Source organism: Spermophilus citellus (assembly GCF_964194105.1).
Source record: "Spermophilus citellus genome assembly, chromosome: 1".
NCBI lineage: Eukaryota > Metazoa > Chordata > Mammalia > Rodentia > Sciuridae > Spermophilus > Spermophilus citellus.
This window is the reverse complement of record NC_138182.1, coordinates 154,989,377-155,004,875: the sequence shown is the minus strand read 5'-3', so window position 1 is coordinate 155,004,875 and position 15,499 is coordinate 154,989,377. Positions and strand designations below refer to the sequence as shown.

The window sequence follows — 15,499 nt, the reverse complement described above, 5'->3', positions numbered from 1 at the left end:
TTGGAAAGGGAAAGAAGAACTTGAATCGGTCCTGAGATCCTGAATTAGATTAGGTAGCCACTTTGCTGATTCTTTCACACTAGTTTTTCATTTGACTCCAAATATATCAGTGAAGAATCAAAGTACTACAGTTGCTTTCTTTTAGAATCCTGACTTTAGGTTTGTGAAGGTTAGTTCTTAGTCCCTTCTTTGTGCCACTTGGAAGCCATAAGATCAGTAGTTCAATTTTTCTTGGCATTAATTTTTTCCCAATATTTAACCAACAAGCCACTGGTATGTATCAGAACAATGCTTCATTCACTCATTCAGGTTTATTTCTGGAGCTCTGTTTTTGTTTGAGGCCCTGTACCACCCACTGGGTGAATGAGTAATGAATGGTATGAATGCGGAGATCTTCACATAGGAGCAAGAAGGGAGAATGGGATGAAATGAGATAGAAGAGATAGGGGAGGAGTGAAATTATGCAGGGCTTTGTAAGTTACAGTAGGAATTTGGATTTTATTCTAAAAGTAATTGGTGGCATTGGAAGACTTTGAATAGCAGTCTAACATAACTGATTTATAAATTTTTTTCGTATTTTGTTTTATTTATTTTTATGTTGTGTTGAGGATCAAATCCAGTGCCTTACACATGCTAGACAAGTACTCTACCACTGAGCTACAACCCCAAGCCCCTGATTTATAATTTTTGAAGCACACTCTGTCTTGACGGGTAGAAAATAGATTGATGGGGACAAGAATGGCAGAAGGGGTCTGGTGTGTAGGCTGTTGTGTTAGTTTTTTTATTATTCGGATCAAAATACCTGACAAAGGCAACTAAGAGGAGGAAAAGTTTATTTTGGGCTTACAGTTTCAGAGGTCTCAGTTCCTGGTTAGCTGACTTCATTACCCTGGGCCCAAGGTGAGGCAGCACATTGTTGCAAAAACTCCTGCCTCTGAAGCTTGCTATATTGGGAACAATGCTTCCAACACATGAGACTTTAGGGGGACATTACTGATCAAAACCATAACAACTGTTGACAATTTCCACAGGAGGGACGGTATACTTTAGACGATGGAAGGGGCAGTGGAGATGGCCAAGAGATAACTCCAATGCATACTTAAGGCCTTTTTCATTTATTAGATTTAGTGTGGGTCCAGGGAACCATATTTATTAGATTTATTCATGGTGTTGTTTTTGTTTTATCCCGTAAAAATAATTAAGAGGACTTTTTTGTTGTTGTTGTTCTGGTGGACACAACATCTTTGTATGTGGTGCTGAGGATCGAACTCGGGCCGCACTCATGCCAGGCGAGCGTGCTGCTGCTTGAGCCACATCCTCAGCCCCAGTTAAGAGGACTTTTAAAAGAATATATTTCTGAGCCCTAAACTTGTAGGTGTAGGATGAAGCATAGGAAAACTTTTCTCAAGAAATGCTATTATATTGTTTGTTGGACTCATATATACACTTAATGCAACTGCTGTAATCGAATAATACAGAATACAGAATAGTACCAACAAAATAAAAATGTCCAAAGATTGTTCCGCCTTTTTAGAATTAATAGTACACATTATTTGCATCCCCAGATATATTAGCAATCATTCTCAAAATCAGATTTATAATACAATCATTTTACCTCTAAACATTTTTGTAGTGTCTTACATGGAAACTTTTGGGGGACACTGCATTTTTAAACCATAACACTTATTTGTTGAATCAGTCTTATTCTGCTTAAGATAGATTTTTTATCATCTAAGAAAACTTCATGTCTTGAAATAAGATTGTTGCATCTCTTTATAATCCTGAAACTTATATAAAATCTAATCTCTTCACATTTTTCTTCTTTAATTGTAATCTTTTCTAGATAAAAGTGCTTTCTTGGATTCCAGCTAATACATCTTTGGTTTTATAATTTATTACGATTAATCTAAGCTCTTCATAACCTCTGAATTACCCTTGCCCTCTACTGTGCATCTTACTTTCAGGGATGGGGTGGAGCTACAAGACCATCACAAAATTATCAGCATCCATTCTATCTGCAGGAGATGAAAAACTAACCAAAGGGTAGCACTCCTCCTTGAAAATTCCCTATAAAGTAGAACCACTGTGCCTTGATCACTGCCTGTGTATACTTCTCTAGGGATGAAGAGAAGGCCTTGAATTAGCTCTTTCATTTGAGGAAGATTAGTACCATGAAAAGAATCATATCCTGATTTGTATAATATGAAGAAACTGGGTTTGAAAACCTAAAAGACTGTAGTTTTAAACTCCACTTGGGCAGGGCTGGAATGCTCAGTGGTAGAGCACTTTTTATATAGGGCCTTGAGTCTGATGTCTGGCATGCCCCCCCCTTACCATTTTGCCACAGGCTAGTGGTTTGATTTTTTCTTTCAAGATGAAGTTAATCTTATTTTAGCCACCTATTAAATGGAGATAATAATGCCTCTCAAGGCTATGATGAGGATCCCAGATTATATATAGAGAGTTTTTAGTTTAACCTCAGTAAATTTGGCTGTTTTTAATTGTCTATTCCCTCTTTAACTCCTTGGTTATGAGTACCCCAAACCTCAACTATGAGTGTGAACTATGTCTAGAGACAGAGTCTCTAGATTTAGAAGCATAGTATTTATAAACAATAACTCCAAGAAGAATTACTGAGCCAGGTATGGTGGGGCAGTCTTATAATCTCAGCAACTCAGGAGGTAGATGCAGGAGGATCTCAAGTTTGAGGTTAACCTTGCAACTTATCAAGAACACTGTTAAGAAAATGAATAAAAAGCCCCTTCTGAAACAATCCAGGCATAGAGTAAGATGAAAATGTTCATGAAATACATATCTGATAAAGGGTTTGTATCCAGAATATATAAAAAATTTTATAAATTAGACAACCTAATATTAAAATAGTTTCAAAACCTAACCATACACTTACCTGATTAATTAATTCTATTCTTAAATATTTCTCAAAAGAAATGGAAATATATGCCCAAAGACTTACATGTGAATGATCACAGCAGCATTATTTGTCAAAGCCTCAAATTGGAAACAATTTAAATATCAATTGGTGAATAAATAAAATGTAATAAATCCATATAATGGAATTTGGGGTTGGTGCAATAAAAATATTCAAAAAACTGAATTGTGGTGTTGATTGTACAATTGTATAAACTCATTAAAACTCAATGAACTATATAGTCTTAAAATGGATGAATTTTATAGCATGCAGACTATACTTTAATAAAGTTGTTATAGTTCTTAGGTTTTGACATAGCTACTCAATTTTTGCTTCATTTCACCCCCAAAAGATGATATGTTCCCTTGTCCTGTGACAGTATTTCTCAAGCTTTCAGGTGCATTAAGAATCATCTGAGGCCAGAAGCTGTGGCAACATGCCTGTAATCCCAGAGGCTTGGGAGGATCCTGAGTTCAAAGCCAGAGTCAGCAACAGTGAGGTGCTAAGCAACTCAGTGAGACCCTATCTCTAAATAAAATACAAAACAAGGGTAGGAATATGGCTCAGTGGTCAAATGCCCCTGAGTTCAATTCCTGGTACCCCCCAATAAGAATAACCTGAGGATCTTATTCAAATGCAAATTAGGACTCAGTAAGTTTGTGAGGGGCTTTAGATTTTTCAATTTTTAGCAGGCTCTAAGGTGATGTCATTTCTGCTGGTTCTCAGACCAGCAGAAGAAGGCATTAGAACTTGTTCATAACCCAGTCTGAACATTAGAATCTCCTGTGGAACATTAAAATAAATTGGGTGCAGCCAGGCACAATAGTGCAACCCTGTAATCCTAGTGTCTGAGGAAGCTGAGTCAGAAGAATTGTTGGTTTGAGGCCAGCCTGGGCATCTTGGTGAGACTTTAAAAAAGTGGGGGAGGCTGGTATTGGAGCTTAGTGATGGAGCACCCTGGGTTCAATCCCTAGTATCATAAATAAATAAGTAAGCAAACAAATAAATAATACATTAATAAATAAAAGATTTTTAAAAAATGGGTACAAATCTCCACCCAGAAATTAAGTCAGAAAATTCCTCAGGTAATTCTAATGTACAACTAGTTGAAAATCTTAACAAAATGGGATTCCTTCAACCATAATCAATCAGTAATAAACTTTCACTTATCTCCCTTACTTCCATTCCACAGTTTAGCTCATGATGTAGAGCTCCCAAATTATGATTTGAATCTTTTTAACCAGGAGAATAAGCAATCATGGTTTAATTCCTCTGGTTTTGGATTATTCTCTTATATATGCCAACTCCTTAGTCCTGCCTGAGAATCAGAATACAGAAGAAAGGGAACAGGGGGAGTAATGACAATTGCTAAAATCTATTGAGCGATAGCAATGTACCATATACTGTTCAAAACATTTTACAAGCATACTTTGTGAAGCAGGTACTGTTATTTTCTTTATATAAAATATAGAGGAATGAAATTATGTGTTCAAAATCACACAGATGGTAAGTGGTCCATCCTGAATTAAAAACTAGGCATTCAGACAGCAGGGTCCCAGGGAGGCTGAAATCGATCAATACTTGCTTCGTGCAATCTACATTTGTGTTTCTGTCAGAGCTTTTGCTCCAGAGCCCTAAATGCTATATTCTTTGTAGTAGAGCTGGATACTTTCTAAAATTTCAGGGACCTTTTTTGTCAGTTTTCTACTATATACCTGAGCCTACTAAGAGTGTTTCTACTCTTAGTAAGTCTAAGGATTTACTTGTGCCTTGCCTTTTCAGGGCTTTGTTGATATTGCGGGATCCTCTGAGTTGTCTTATTCTATTGCTTGAGCTAAAAGAGAAAGATCTTAATATTCTTTTTTTTCTCTCTGAAAGCCCTGGATCCTTGGAACTAAGTTTTAAATCAGTTGTGTTCTGAATTCTTATCTGAGTTCCTCTCCCTTACTTGAAGACAGATATAGAAGAGACTTGATGTTAGACTGAGATTTAGCAGAGTATTTAACTAACTGACCATGTACTTAACCTCTGGTATCCTTTTTTGTTTTTAATAAGATACTGAGTTTGATTGAGGCTTACAGCAATTTTCATGCTTTAAATATCCTTTGTTAATATAATGTCTTTAGAAAGCTGCATGTCAGGAAAGTCCATTTTTAATTTATCAATGGCACCCTTAGTCTTAATATGCTTAAGCATACTTTGCTTTTGAGGGAAAACTTAATCTTTTATCAGACTTGCAATGGGTGCTATTGGTTTCATTATTTTAGGAAAATGGTCTTATGATTTTTTTTAGAATGAATGCTCTTCACATACTTCTATTTTCCAATGTCTGTTTAGCATAAAAAAGATACAAAATAAAAGTCACCTACACTAAAGCTAATGCAAAAGAGATGTAAGCTGCTGCTATTTGAAAAACCAACAAGAGGTTTTTTTAACTTGTTGATTTCATTTTGACTGTGTGGAAAGTGAATCTGAAGTTAAGCATATGATAGAAAATATTTGGACTTTCTTTTACAAGTTATACCTTTGTGAAACCATGAAGAAAATTTTAGCACAATTACAAAAAGGTAATTTTATACATGGAAATATTTCAGAGGTAGGGGAGAAAAAAAAAACAAATTTAATTCTGCCTTTCATTTAAAGAATGTGCAGTTAGAAATGCCAAATGTTATCAGTGTAAATTCTTTGCAGTACTGGGGCCTCACACTTTTAAATGCCCAAGAGCCACTTTGGGGCTTGTTAAAAATGCAGATCCTCAAGCTCCATCCCTTTTACCTCTTGAGTTTTTAATAAACTCCTTAAAGGATTATAATATGCATTGTATTAGGGTTCTCCAGAGAAGGAAAACTGTTAGGTGATTATTTTTCTACCCAGAGATTATTATAGGGAATAAACTTACATGATTACAAAGAATGAGAAATCCTAAGATATGCAGTTGACCATCTGATGACCCAAGAGAACCAATATTTTTATGCCAATCCATGTCTGAGTCTGAAGGCAGAAGAAGACCAGTATCCCAGATGGAGGATTATAAGGCAAGACTGTGCAAATTATTGCTTGCTTGAATTTTTTATTCCATTCAGGCTTTCAATGGATGAATGAGGCCCATATACATTGAGAAAGACAATCTGTTTTACTTATTCTAATGGTTCAATTGTTAGTCTTATCCAGAAACATTCTATACACCTCAAAAAATGTTTAACTAAATATATGGATAACCTGTAGCATGCTCAAGTTGGCATATAAAATTAACCATGAGATGCATCAAAGCTAAGAGCCACTGATGTGAAAATGTGCACCCTTTTCTCTATTTGAGAAAAGATTTCAGAGTTGGGTGTGATGGTGTGCACTTATAGTCCTAGCTACTCGGGAGGCTGAGGCAGAAAGGTTGCTTGAGCCCAGGAATTTGAGGCCAGCCTGGACAACATAGTGAGATCCTGTTTGGAAAAAAAATCATAAAACACACCAGCTATATCAGAATAAATAAAACTAATAGGATGATGCTATTAAAAATCAATATATTAAAAACAATACAAATATACCTCTGTCTAAAAGCAAATAAAAGGACCAGAAATTAAAAGTATGATAGAATTTATGGAGAAAGAGTAATAAAAAAACATTCATTCATTTAAGTATTCATTTTCTCCCCACCAAATGCCAAGGACTGTTCTAGGTTCTAATGGAGTTTGAGTGGGACTGGGTGATTGATCACCCTGGTTAGGATTGTCAACTGTCCCAGTGCCTGAACTGAGGAGTTTTTGGGGTACTGGGACTTTTGGTGCTAAGACTGAAATTGTCCAAAGTCAACCAGAATGATTGGTTCCTCTAGTGGAGGGAGCATATGATAAGTTATTCTGATAGGGGAAGACAGACAACAATCTAATAAGTGAGCAATTGTGTAACATAATGAAGTAGTGATGGGTGTTATGAAGAAAAAGCACGACAAGAAAGTAACTAGGGGAAGTTATTTGGTGTTATCTTAGTTGGCAGTCAGCAAGAATCTCAGGAAGTGACAGTGAAGCAAAGGCAGAAATGAATTGAAGCAGTGAGCCATGTGACCAACTAGAGGGTATGCATTTAGGGCAAAGGATAAATATAAAGACCTTGAGGCAGAGAAACATGGTGTGCTGGAGGAAGTCTTCGAGACCATTTTGGATGGAGTAAATGAGAGAAATGGAGGTCTGGAGGAAAATGAAAGAAGCTGAAGTCTGTTTAGGGTCAAATTAGCAAGAGCATGGGTGGGGCAAGGCAAGGAATCTTGAGTTATAAATAAGAAATAATCAAAGTTTGAACAGCAAATAAATATTAGTTAGATCTTGTAGCTGCTGTATACAGAATAAACAATAGAGGAGCAAGGAATCAAAGGTATTAGGAGGCTCTTTCCGAACTTCAGGTGTATAATACTAACAGTGGATTTAGAAGGTAGTGGTGGCAGAGGTGAGAAATGAGTTTAGATGTAGAATTTATTTGGAAGAACTGAAAACATTTTCTAGTTTGCTGGATGGCATTTTGAATGGAAAAAAGTTTTAAATTTCTGGTTGAAAAGTGATGCTATTCATTGAACTGGGTAACCCTGAGGAAAAGCAGGCTTATTTGGAATATAAAATGTCTCCTTTGGATATGTTAAGTTTGAGATGCCTATAGACATACAAAGGGAGTGCATAAGCAATTGAATATAGAAGTTTGAAGTAGAGGGCAGAGATCTGGACTGGAGACTGGAATTTGAGGCCCATTACTACATAGTAATATTAAGTGTCATGAGATAAGATTAGACTAGTTAGGGAATGAAGTAAGACAGAAACAAAAGAAGTGAGCTGAGGATTGAGATGAGCAAGAGGGAATGAGAGAGGGAGATAAAGATAGAGGAAGAGACAGAGGAGGCCAGCAACAGGGAGGAAGAAGCAGAGGTGACTGCCAATATCTTTTTGAGGTGTTTTCTATGAAGATATAAAAAACATGGGTGATAGGTATAAGGGGATTTGGGATAAGGAAGGATTTTAAAAAAAAAGACACAGCAAATATTGCAGCATGTTTGTATGTAGATTCAACTGCTTCATTGGTAAGAGAAATAGTAATGATGCAAGGTGAAGCACAGGGAAATTATAGGAGGGTGTAATGCTTTAGTTCACTATAATATCACTTTCAATAATTTTTTTCTCATCTCTTCCCTAGGTGACAGACCAGTCAGTGAAAGCATTTGCTGAGCACTGTCCTGAACTTCAGTATGTTGGCTTCATGGGTTGTTCAGTAACCTCTAAAGGAGTAATTCACTTAACTAAGGTAGGTGCCATGGCTACATCTCCTTGTTGTTTCTGTGTATCATTAAGGTAATGGGCCCCACATTGCTGGTTTAGTTTAGTTTTTGTTTTTATTTATTTTTGAGATGGAATCTCACTGTGCTGCCCAGACCGTTCCTGAATTCATGGGTTCAAGTGATTCTTCAGCTTCCTAAGTAGCTGAGACTATAGGTATGTGCCACTGCACTTAGCTCTCTAGCAGTGTTAAATGTACTTTAATGAGCAATAGTTAGACCAATAAAAATGTATTAGTATTTGATAAAGTTAAAACTAGTTAAAAAAAAAAAAACAGTGCCAAAACTTGTCTTTTCTGAAATGGAATACTCAATTTAAACAAGAAACTTATGTTTTTGCTTTTTCATTGTTAAAAATTTTGAAATTATGCATTAAATATACTGATATGTGTAACAAGAATCATTTAAGTGTTAACTTAATACATTGTATTTGGAAGATATATTGAGTTTTTGTGGCTCACATATCACTAGGTCCTATGAGCATTTGGTTTTAAAAAGTGAATATAGCCAGTGCTTATGATTAAGCTGAGTATGTAAAGTGAAGAGAGGTGAATATATGTCAAAATTTATCTGATAACTCAGAGATCACTTAATACCAAATATGTGATCTCATATTTTAGCAGTGACGAAAATGCTGGTTCTTGTATAATCTCTCACTGATGTCTTCTCTCTACTGCTTTCAAAGCTGTAAGATAATTAGGAGCTAATTCTTACATTCATGTAATAGAAAAACTGGCTTTATAAAATTTACCTGCATTTTCTCTAAATTTTATTATTTATTTCATTGTTTGTAATTATATCACATATAGTACTTAGGAGAATGAGTCTTGCCTTTTCTACTTAATAGCTAAGTAAAACTTTTCATTCAAACTTCCTCCATTCTATAACAATTAGAAAACTGCTATTGTGGCAGCACAATCCTGAAACAAACCAAATGATATCCCAGATCTCTTTGGGCTTGATCTCTTCTGTCCTCTTCAGTATTACAGTTTAGCAGGTAATAATGCCTTTCTTTCTTTTCAGGTAAAAGAACAAATGTTTATAAGTTACTTTGGACTGTGGTTGAGGGGGACAGTGAATAGAAGCCTGGGCATCATTGTGAGCTTCAGTTTAATTCTGGGTGCTGCCACTTATTAGCTAAGTGGGAAAATTATTTTTTAGGGTATTGAATAAAGCAGTTTGTAGCAGTATATAGCAGGTGCCTGACTCAGTCTTAAGACCACAGAAAATCTATGTAAACTTTGATTTTAAAAAATCAAATCAGGGGCTGGGGTTGTGGCTCAGTAGTAGAGCATTTGCCTAGCATGTATGAGGCACAGGGTTCAATTCTCAGCATCACATGTAAATAAGTGAATAAAATAAAGGTCCATCAACAACAAAAAATATATAAACATAAAAAAATCTAATCTCCTTTCCAGTGTAATATATCTAAAAGAGAGCCTATGGTTGTGCTGTGTCATAAATGACTGATCAGATTTAATTGTTATTTTGAGGATCAGAGCCTACAATTAGAGGAAAGGATAGGACTGTTATTCTCAATTATTGTTCTATCAGAACATCTTAGTGTAACCAAGACCTTATGTAACCATAATTTTTTACTCATTTCCTGTAACCTTGGCCTGAACATTTTGGTAGGTGAAAGTTTTTCTAGTCCCATCCAATGCTGTTTATAGTGTAGAGTAGAAATACATTGGATGAACAGATTGTGTACAACTGTTGTAATAACCATATATGGGATTTTTATGATCACTCAAAATTGTATTCATTAAATACAAAACAAGACTTATTAGGTCAGTAAGTGCTTCTCTGAGCATTTTGAGATGGCCAGAAATTATGGTTCACTGGTACTTAAAAGATAGAATTAGTCTCTGTGACAGAACAGCAGCGACAGCAAATGTCTGGGTTGGAAAGCTCAATTTGCTGAGAAGGTTCTTCTGAAGATTACAGGCAAGGTTTGCAAGTTTGGCCTGCCAGCAATCAGAATCTAGTGGACTCATATTAAAGCTAGTACACAAAGTTCTGAAAATTTTTTTTTCCTGAACAAAGTCTTTGTTTTGATGAGAAGACTTGTTTGTGGTATATTGCTTAGTTTCCTGGATTCACATAAAAGAGAGGTGGCATTTTAATCATTCATAGGTTTTACAAAGCTATTTTAATTATTTTCTCTCTTGCAAACCAAGGAGAAAATGCTGGTTTTAATAAACCTAAAAGCTTTTTAAAAAAATATTTAAATTCTGGTAGTGTTGTAACAATTACTAATATATTCACTCAATATTTGTAAATATATAAATTCCCCTAAAAATTGTTTTCCTATTATCATCATAGTATGCAACTTTTAAATAAATGATTAGAGATATGTAAAATACTGAGTATTGAGAGCTATCACCCTAAATATGTTTACTTTTTACATGATATAGGAAGTCTATCTAACATATGACTTTACTGTTGATGGCTTTCTAAATTTGCAAATATAGGCAAGTGGTATAAAATCTCTATGCCTTTATTGCCTGGCATCTATGAAACCATGGGCATGGATTAAATGATTTGACCTTTAGACCTAGAGTTTCTTGTTTCCAAAAGAATCTATGAATTTAGGAGTCATTGTGCTGGAAGGGACAGTTAGGGTCTCTCACTGAAGCGAAGAAATGTCAAAAGTCTTTAATAAACTGGAAAGAGAAACTGGGGATTTGTGACAGATTAGGACCAAAGACAATGGATGGAATATATTAATATCTACTAATGTAGTTCCTCGGAATTTCACTTTGATATTCTCAGTCTTCTCTGGACCCTTATTATAATACTTAATATTTGTTATGACACATCGTTGCTATTAGGTAGATTCTGTTAATGTCAAACAGTAATGGAGTTGGAGTCCTTCTTCCTAAACTGCTGTAACTGTGTAAATGAGAGTCTAGAAATAACCCAGATTGAAGAGATGCTGGTCGAAGGTTACAATTTATTCAGTTAGGAGGAATAAATCTAAGAGATCTATTGTGTATCATGATGACTACAGTTAAGAATATATTGCGGGCTGGGGATGTGGCTCAAGCAGTAGCGCACTCACTTGGCTAGGTTCAATCCTCAGCACCACATAAAAATGAAATAAAGATGTTGTGTCCACTGAAAACTAAAAAATAAGTATTAAAAAATAAGTATTAAAAAATTCTCTCTCTCTCATTAAAAAAAGAATATATTGTATGTTTGTAAATTGCTGAGAGTAGATATAAAATGTATATGTGAGATAATGTGTATGTCAATTAGTTGGATTTAGCCTTTTTATAATGTATCCTATATTAAAACATCATATGTACCATCAGTATATATGATTTTCATTTATTAATTAAAAATATTAAAGAAAAAATTTGAAGAAACATAAAATAGCAGTTATTTATATATGCTAGCAATGAAAAATCTGAAAATAAAATTAAAAGAACAATTCCATTTACATTATCATCCAAAAGAATAAAATGCTTAAGAGTAAGTTTAATAAGTATGTTTAAAAATTCAAAAAGAGACTAATAGAGTGAATGCAATCCCGGTAAACATCTCAGTGACCTTTTTTTTTTTTTAAATGGAAAAGCTGTTCCTAATGTTACTATTACATTGGAAGGGATACTAAAAGCCAAAGCAATCTCAAAAAAGGTAATATTGGAAGACTCAGAATTTCAAAACTTACCACAGAGCTGCAGGAATCAAAACAATATGGTACTGATAGGTATAAAATAGTGTTGGGACACCTGGATATCCACATATGAAGAGTGAAGTTAATTTCTACTCATATTATATATAAAAAAATTTAACTTAAAGACAGGGCCTTAAATGTAAGAGCTAAAATTATAAAACTCTTAGAAAACACCACGGCAAGTCTTCATGACCTTGGGCTCAGCAATAGATTCTTAGCTATGACTCCCAAAGCATGAACAAGACAAGAAAAAATACATTAAACTTCATTATAATTAAAAACTTTTATGCAGCAAAGGATACTGAAAAGAACACAAAGAAACAATCTATAAAAATTTGCACATCATATACCTGTTAAATGTCCAAAATATATGAAGAACTCATATTACAACAACAAAAAGAGAAATAACTCAGTTAAAAAATGGGCAGCAGACTTGAGTAGATATTTCTCTTAAGAAGACATATATGACTGGTAGCATGTGAAAAGCTGCTCAGCATTATTAGTCATGAGCATAACTAGAAAATGCAAATCAAAGCCACAATGAAATACCACTATCACACCTATTAGGATGGTTATAATCAAAGGATGGACAATAGTAAGTGTTGCCAAAGATGTGGAGTAACAGGACCTCTGTCTATTGCTGGTAAGGATGTAAAGTGGTATAGCTTCTGTAGAAAACAGTTTTGTAGTTCCTCAAAAAGTTATAGAATTGCTGAACGACCCAGTAATTCCAATCCTAAACATAACACCAAAAGAATTAATAGGTTTCAAAAACTTGGACACAAATGTTCATAACAGCATTATTCACAATGGCTAAAATGTGGAAACAAGCTGAATGCCTGTCATCTGATGAATGGATAAGCAATGTGTATGTCCATACATAATATTATTCAGCCACAAAAAGAGAAAATTTCTTTCCATGTATGTATAATAGATGAAAATACACTCTACTGTCATGTATATTTAAAAAGAAAAAGTAAAAAATTTAAAAAATTAGAAAAAGAAATCTGATCCATACTGCAACATGGGTGAACTTTGAAGGTATTCTGTTAAGAAAAGAAAGCCAGTTACAAAGACCATTTTTCTATGATTCGATTTATATGAAATGTGTAGAATAGGCATGTGTATAAAGTGTTTCTTTTTGGTTTGATAAAAATGTTCATGCAGTACGGCAATGTTTATAGCAGCTCAATTCACAATGGGTAAACTATGAAACCAACCTAGGTGTCCTTCAATGGATAAAGAAAATGTGGTGTGTGTGTGTGTGTGTGTGTGTGTGTGTGTGTGTGTGTGTTCCCAATGGAATATCACTCAGCTTTAAAGAATAATGAAATTATGGTGTTTGCCAGTAAATGGATGGAATTGGAAAATGTCATGCTAAGTGAAATAAGCCAATCTCCAAAAACCAAAGGCTGAACATTTTCTCTAATATGCAAATTCTAATTCACAATAAGTGGAGGATACTAGAGAAGAATAGAGTTACCTTAAATTAGGTAGAGGGGAGTAAAGGAGGGGAGGGAAAGTGGGGATAGGAAGGATAGTAGAATGAAACAGACATTATTACTTTATGTATATATATATATGACTACATGACCAATGTGATTCTGCAACATTTACAGTTAGGAAAATGAGAAATTATACTGTTGTAGGGACAAATGAGACAAGGCACCAAAGATAGCAGGAAACAGTTTTATTTGGCTGCAGCCAGGTTCAGAGGACACAGCTTTTGCTGTAATCAATTAATCCCCTGAACCCTGATTTCAGGTAGTTTCAGAACTTTTATACCCAACATGTAAGAGGAGAGGCTCAGAAGTTCACATAAAAGCAGCTTTTTCTTTCACTGTTTTGGGCAAGTTAACCCTTTAAGTACAATACCTGAGAAAGGGAGAGTCTCTTCTCCCCTTTCTTCCCTCCCCCTGCCAGCTATTACCATGGAGCCCAATTGGTAACTTCTCTTATCTTAAAAATGTAGACATCTCTGTGAAGCCCCAGCTGAAGGCCAGAAACCTTGCTTACACATTTCTACAAACTACTATACTGGATACTTGTTTGTGAAAAACTAGTAAGGGGATGTTCAACACCTGGAGTACTGATTTCTTCCTGGCCAGGGAAACACGAAAATTGGAAGTTTATCTACAATGAATTCTTTTGTAGAGACTCTTTTGCTGACAGTCCTAAAATCAGCCATGGTGAAGATGTCTAGAGAAGCCAGTTAAGACTTTTCTATTGAGAAAGGGGGTGTCACTACAATACACTATATATTATATATCAAAGTGAATAAATGCATTCTACTGTCATATATAACTAAATAAAACAAAAAAAAATTAAAAGCTCTGAAATTTGGAATTGATGATAGTTGTACTCTTCAGTTATTATACTAAAAACCACTGAACTGTACATTTTAAAAGGATGATTTTTATGGGAAGTAAATTTTACCTCTACAGAAAAAAATTCTGTAAGAACAGGAGATGAAAACTTTCATGATCTTGGATTATGCAAAGATTTATTGGATAGTATAGCCAAAGTATAATGCAAACAAATAACTTAATAACAAATTAATAAATTACATATGGCTCTGTGTTTAATTACCCATTTACCTGAAATTTGTAGATTTAGAGTACCGGAACATTTTAAGCGATACCACAGAAAGACAAGCCACTGAATCCAGATTTGTCTAAGGCAATGAAAAAACACCAAGGAAAAAAATGGAGAAATTATGATAGAAAGCACTTAAGACAAAACCACCAAATGTAATAAGATTTTGCGTGGATCCTGACTGAAGCAAAGAAACATTAAAAATGTATCTTTGGGACTTTTGAGAAAGCTTGAATATGAACCAGGCATCGGATGATCTTAAGGGATTATTTGTTAACTTTGTTGCAGATGATAGTGGCATGTTTGTTAGATTCTAAAAACTTCAACAGTAAGAGATACTCCTTGAGTATTTATTAGAGAAATGGTACAATATTAGGGATTTGGTCAAAAGGGGATAAAAAGAGGATACAGAAAAAGTGGGTAGGCCAAGAAAGGAAACAAAAATGGTAAAATATTGATATTTGAGTTGGGTTATAGAACCTGGGAGATCATTATACTATTCTCAATAATTTTATTTACATTTGAAAGTTTCTATAATAATTAAATACATTTTAAGGGATCAGAAAGTTTATTAATGCTTATTATATGATATTTTAAAAAATTGATGTTTTTCTTAAGTTAGAGGTAGATATGTATTTCCTTTTAACACTGTTGATGTATTTTAAAGTTGCAAGTATTTATTTATTACTAATATTAATTCTGGTGCTACATTAGATCTTATTGCTTCAGTTATTCAGTTTATAAGTGTTAATTGAATTCTTGAGATATATTGAGAATAGGTCTAGTTTTGTTCATTTTAAAGAACAGTTTCTTAGGAAAATAATCAACAGCTGAATAAAACACTCAAACTTCTGATATTTACTTGGACCATAATACATTTAAAGAACTTATAAAAACAATTATTTTAAAAGTGCTTGTGGTTGGAAATATGAAATGTTTTAAAAGAAAAACAAAATTGATTTTTTCAGTCGATTTAACATAA

At 34.4% G+C, this 15,499-nt stretch overlaps 1 long non-coding RNA gene across 1 annotated transcript in view; it reads left to right on the top strand.

The window, feature by feature from the left end:
- Positions 1 to 15,499, top strand: part of LOC308652831 — a 143,572-nt gene that overhangs the window by 106,823 nt on the left and 21,250 nt on the right. The window contains exon 2 of the long non-coding RNA XR_014022906.1: positions 8,102 to 8,209. This is a non-coding gene — a long non-coding RNA (uncharacterized lncRNA). The remainder of the gene's footprint in view (positions 1 to 8,101; positions 8,210 to 15,499) is intronic.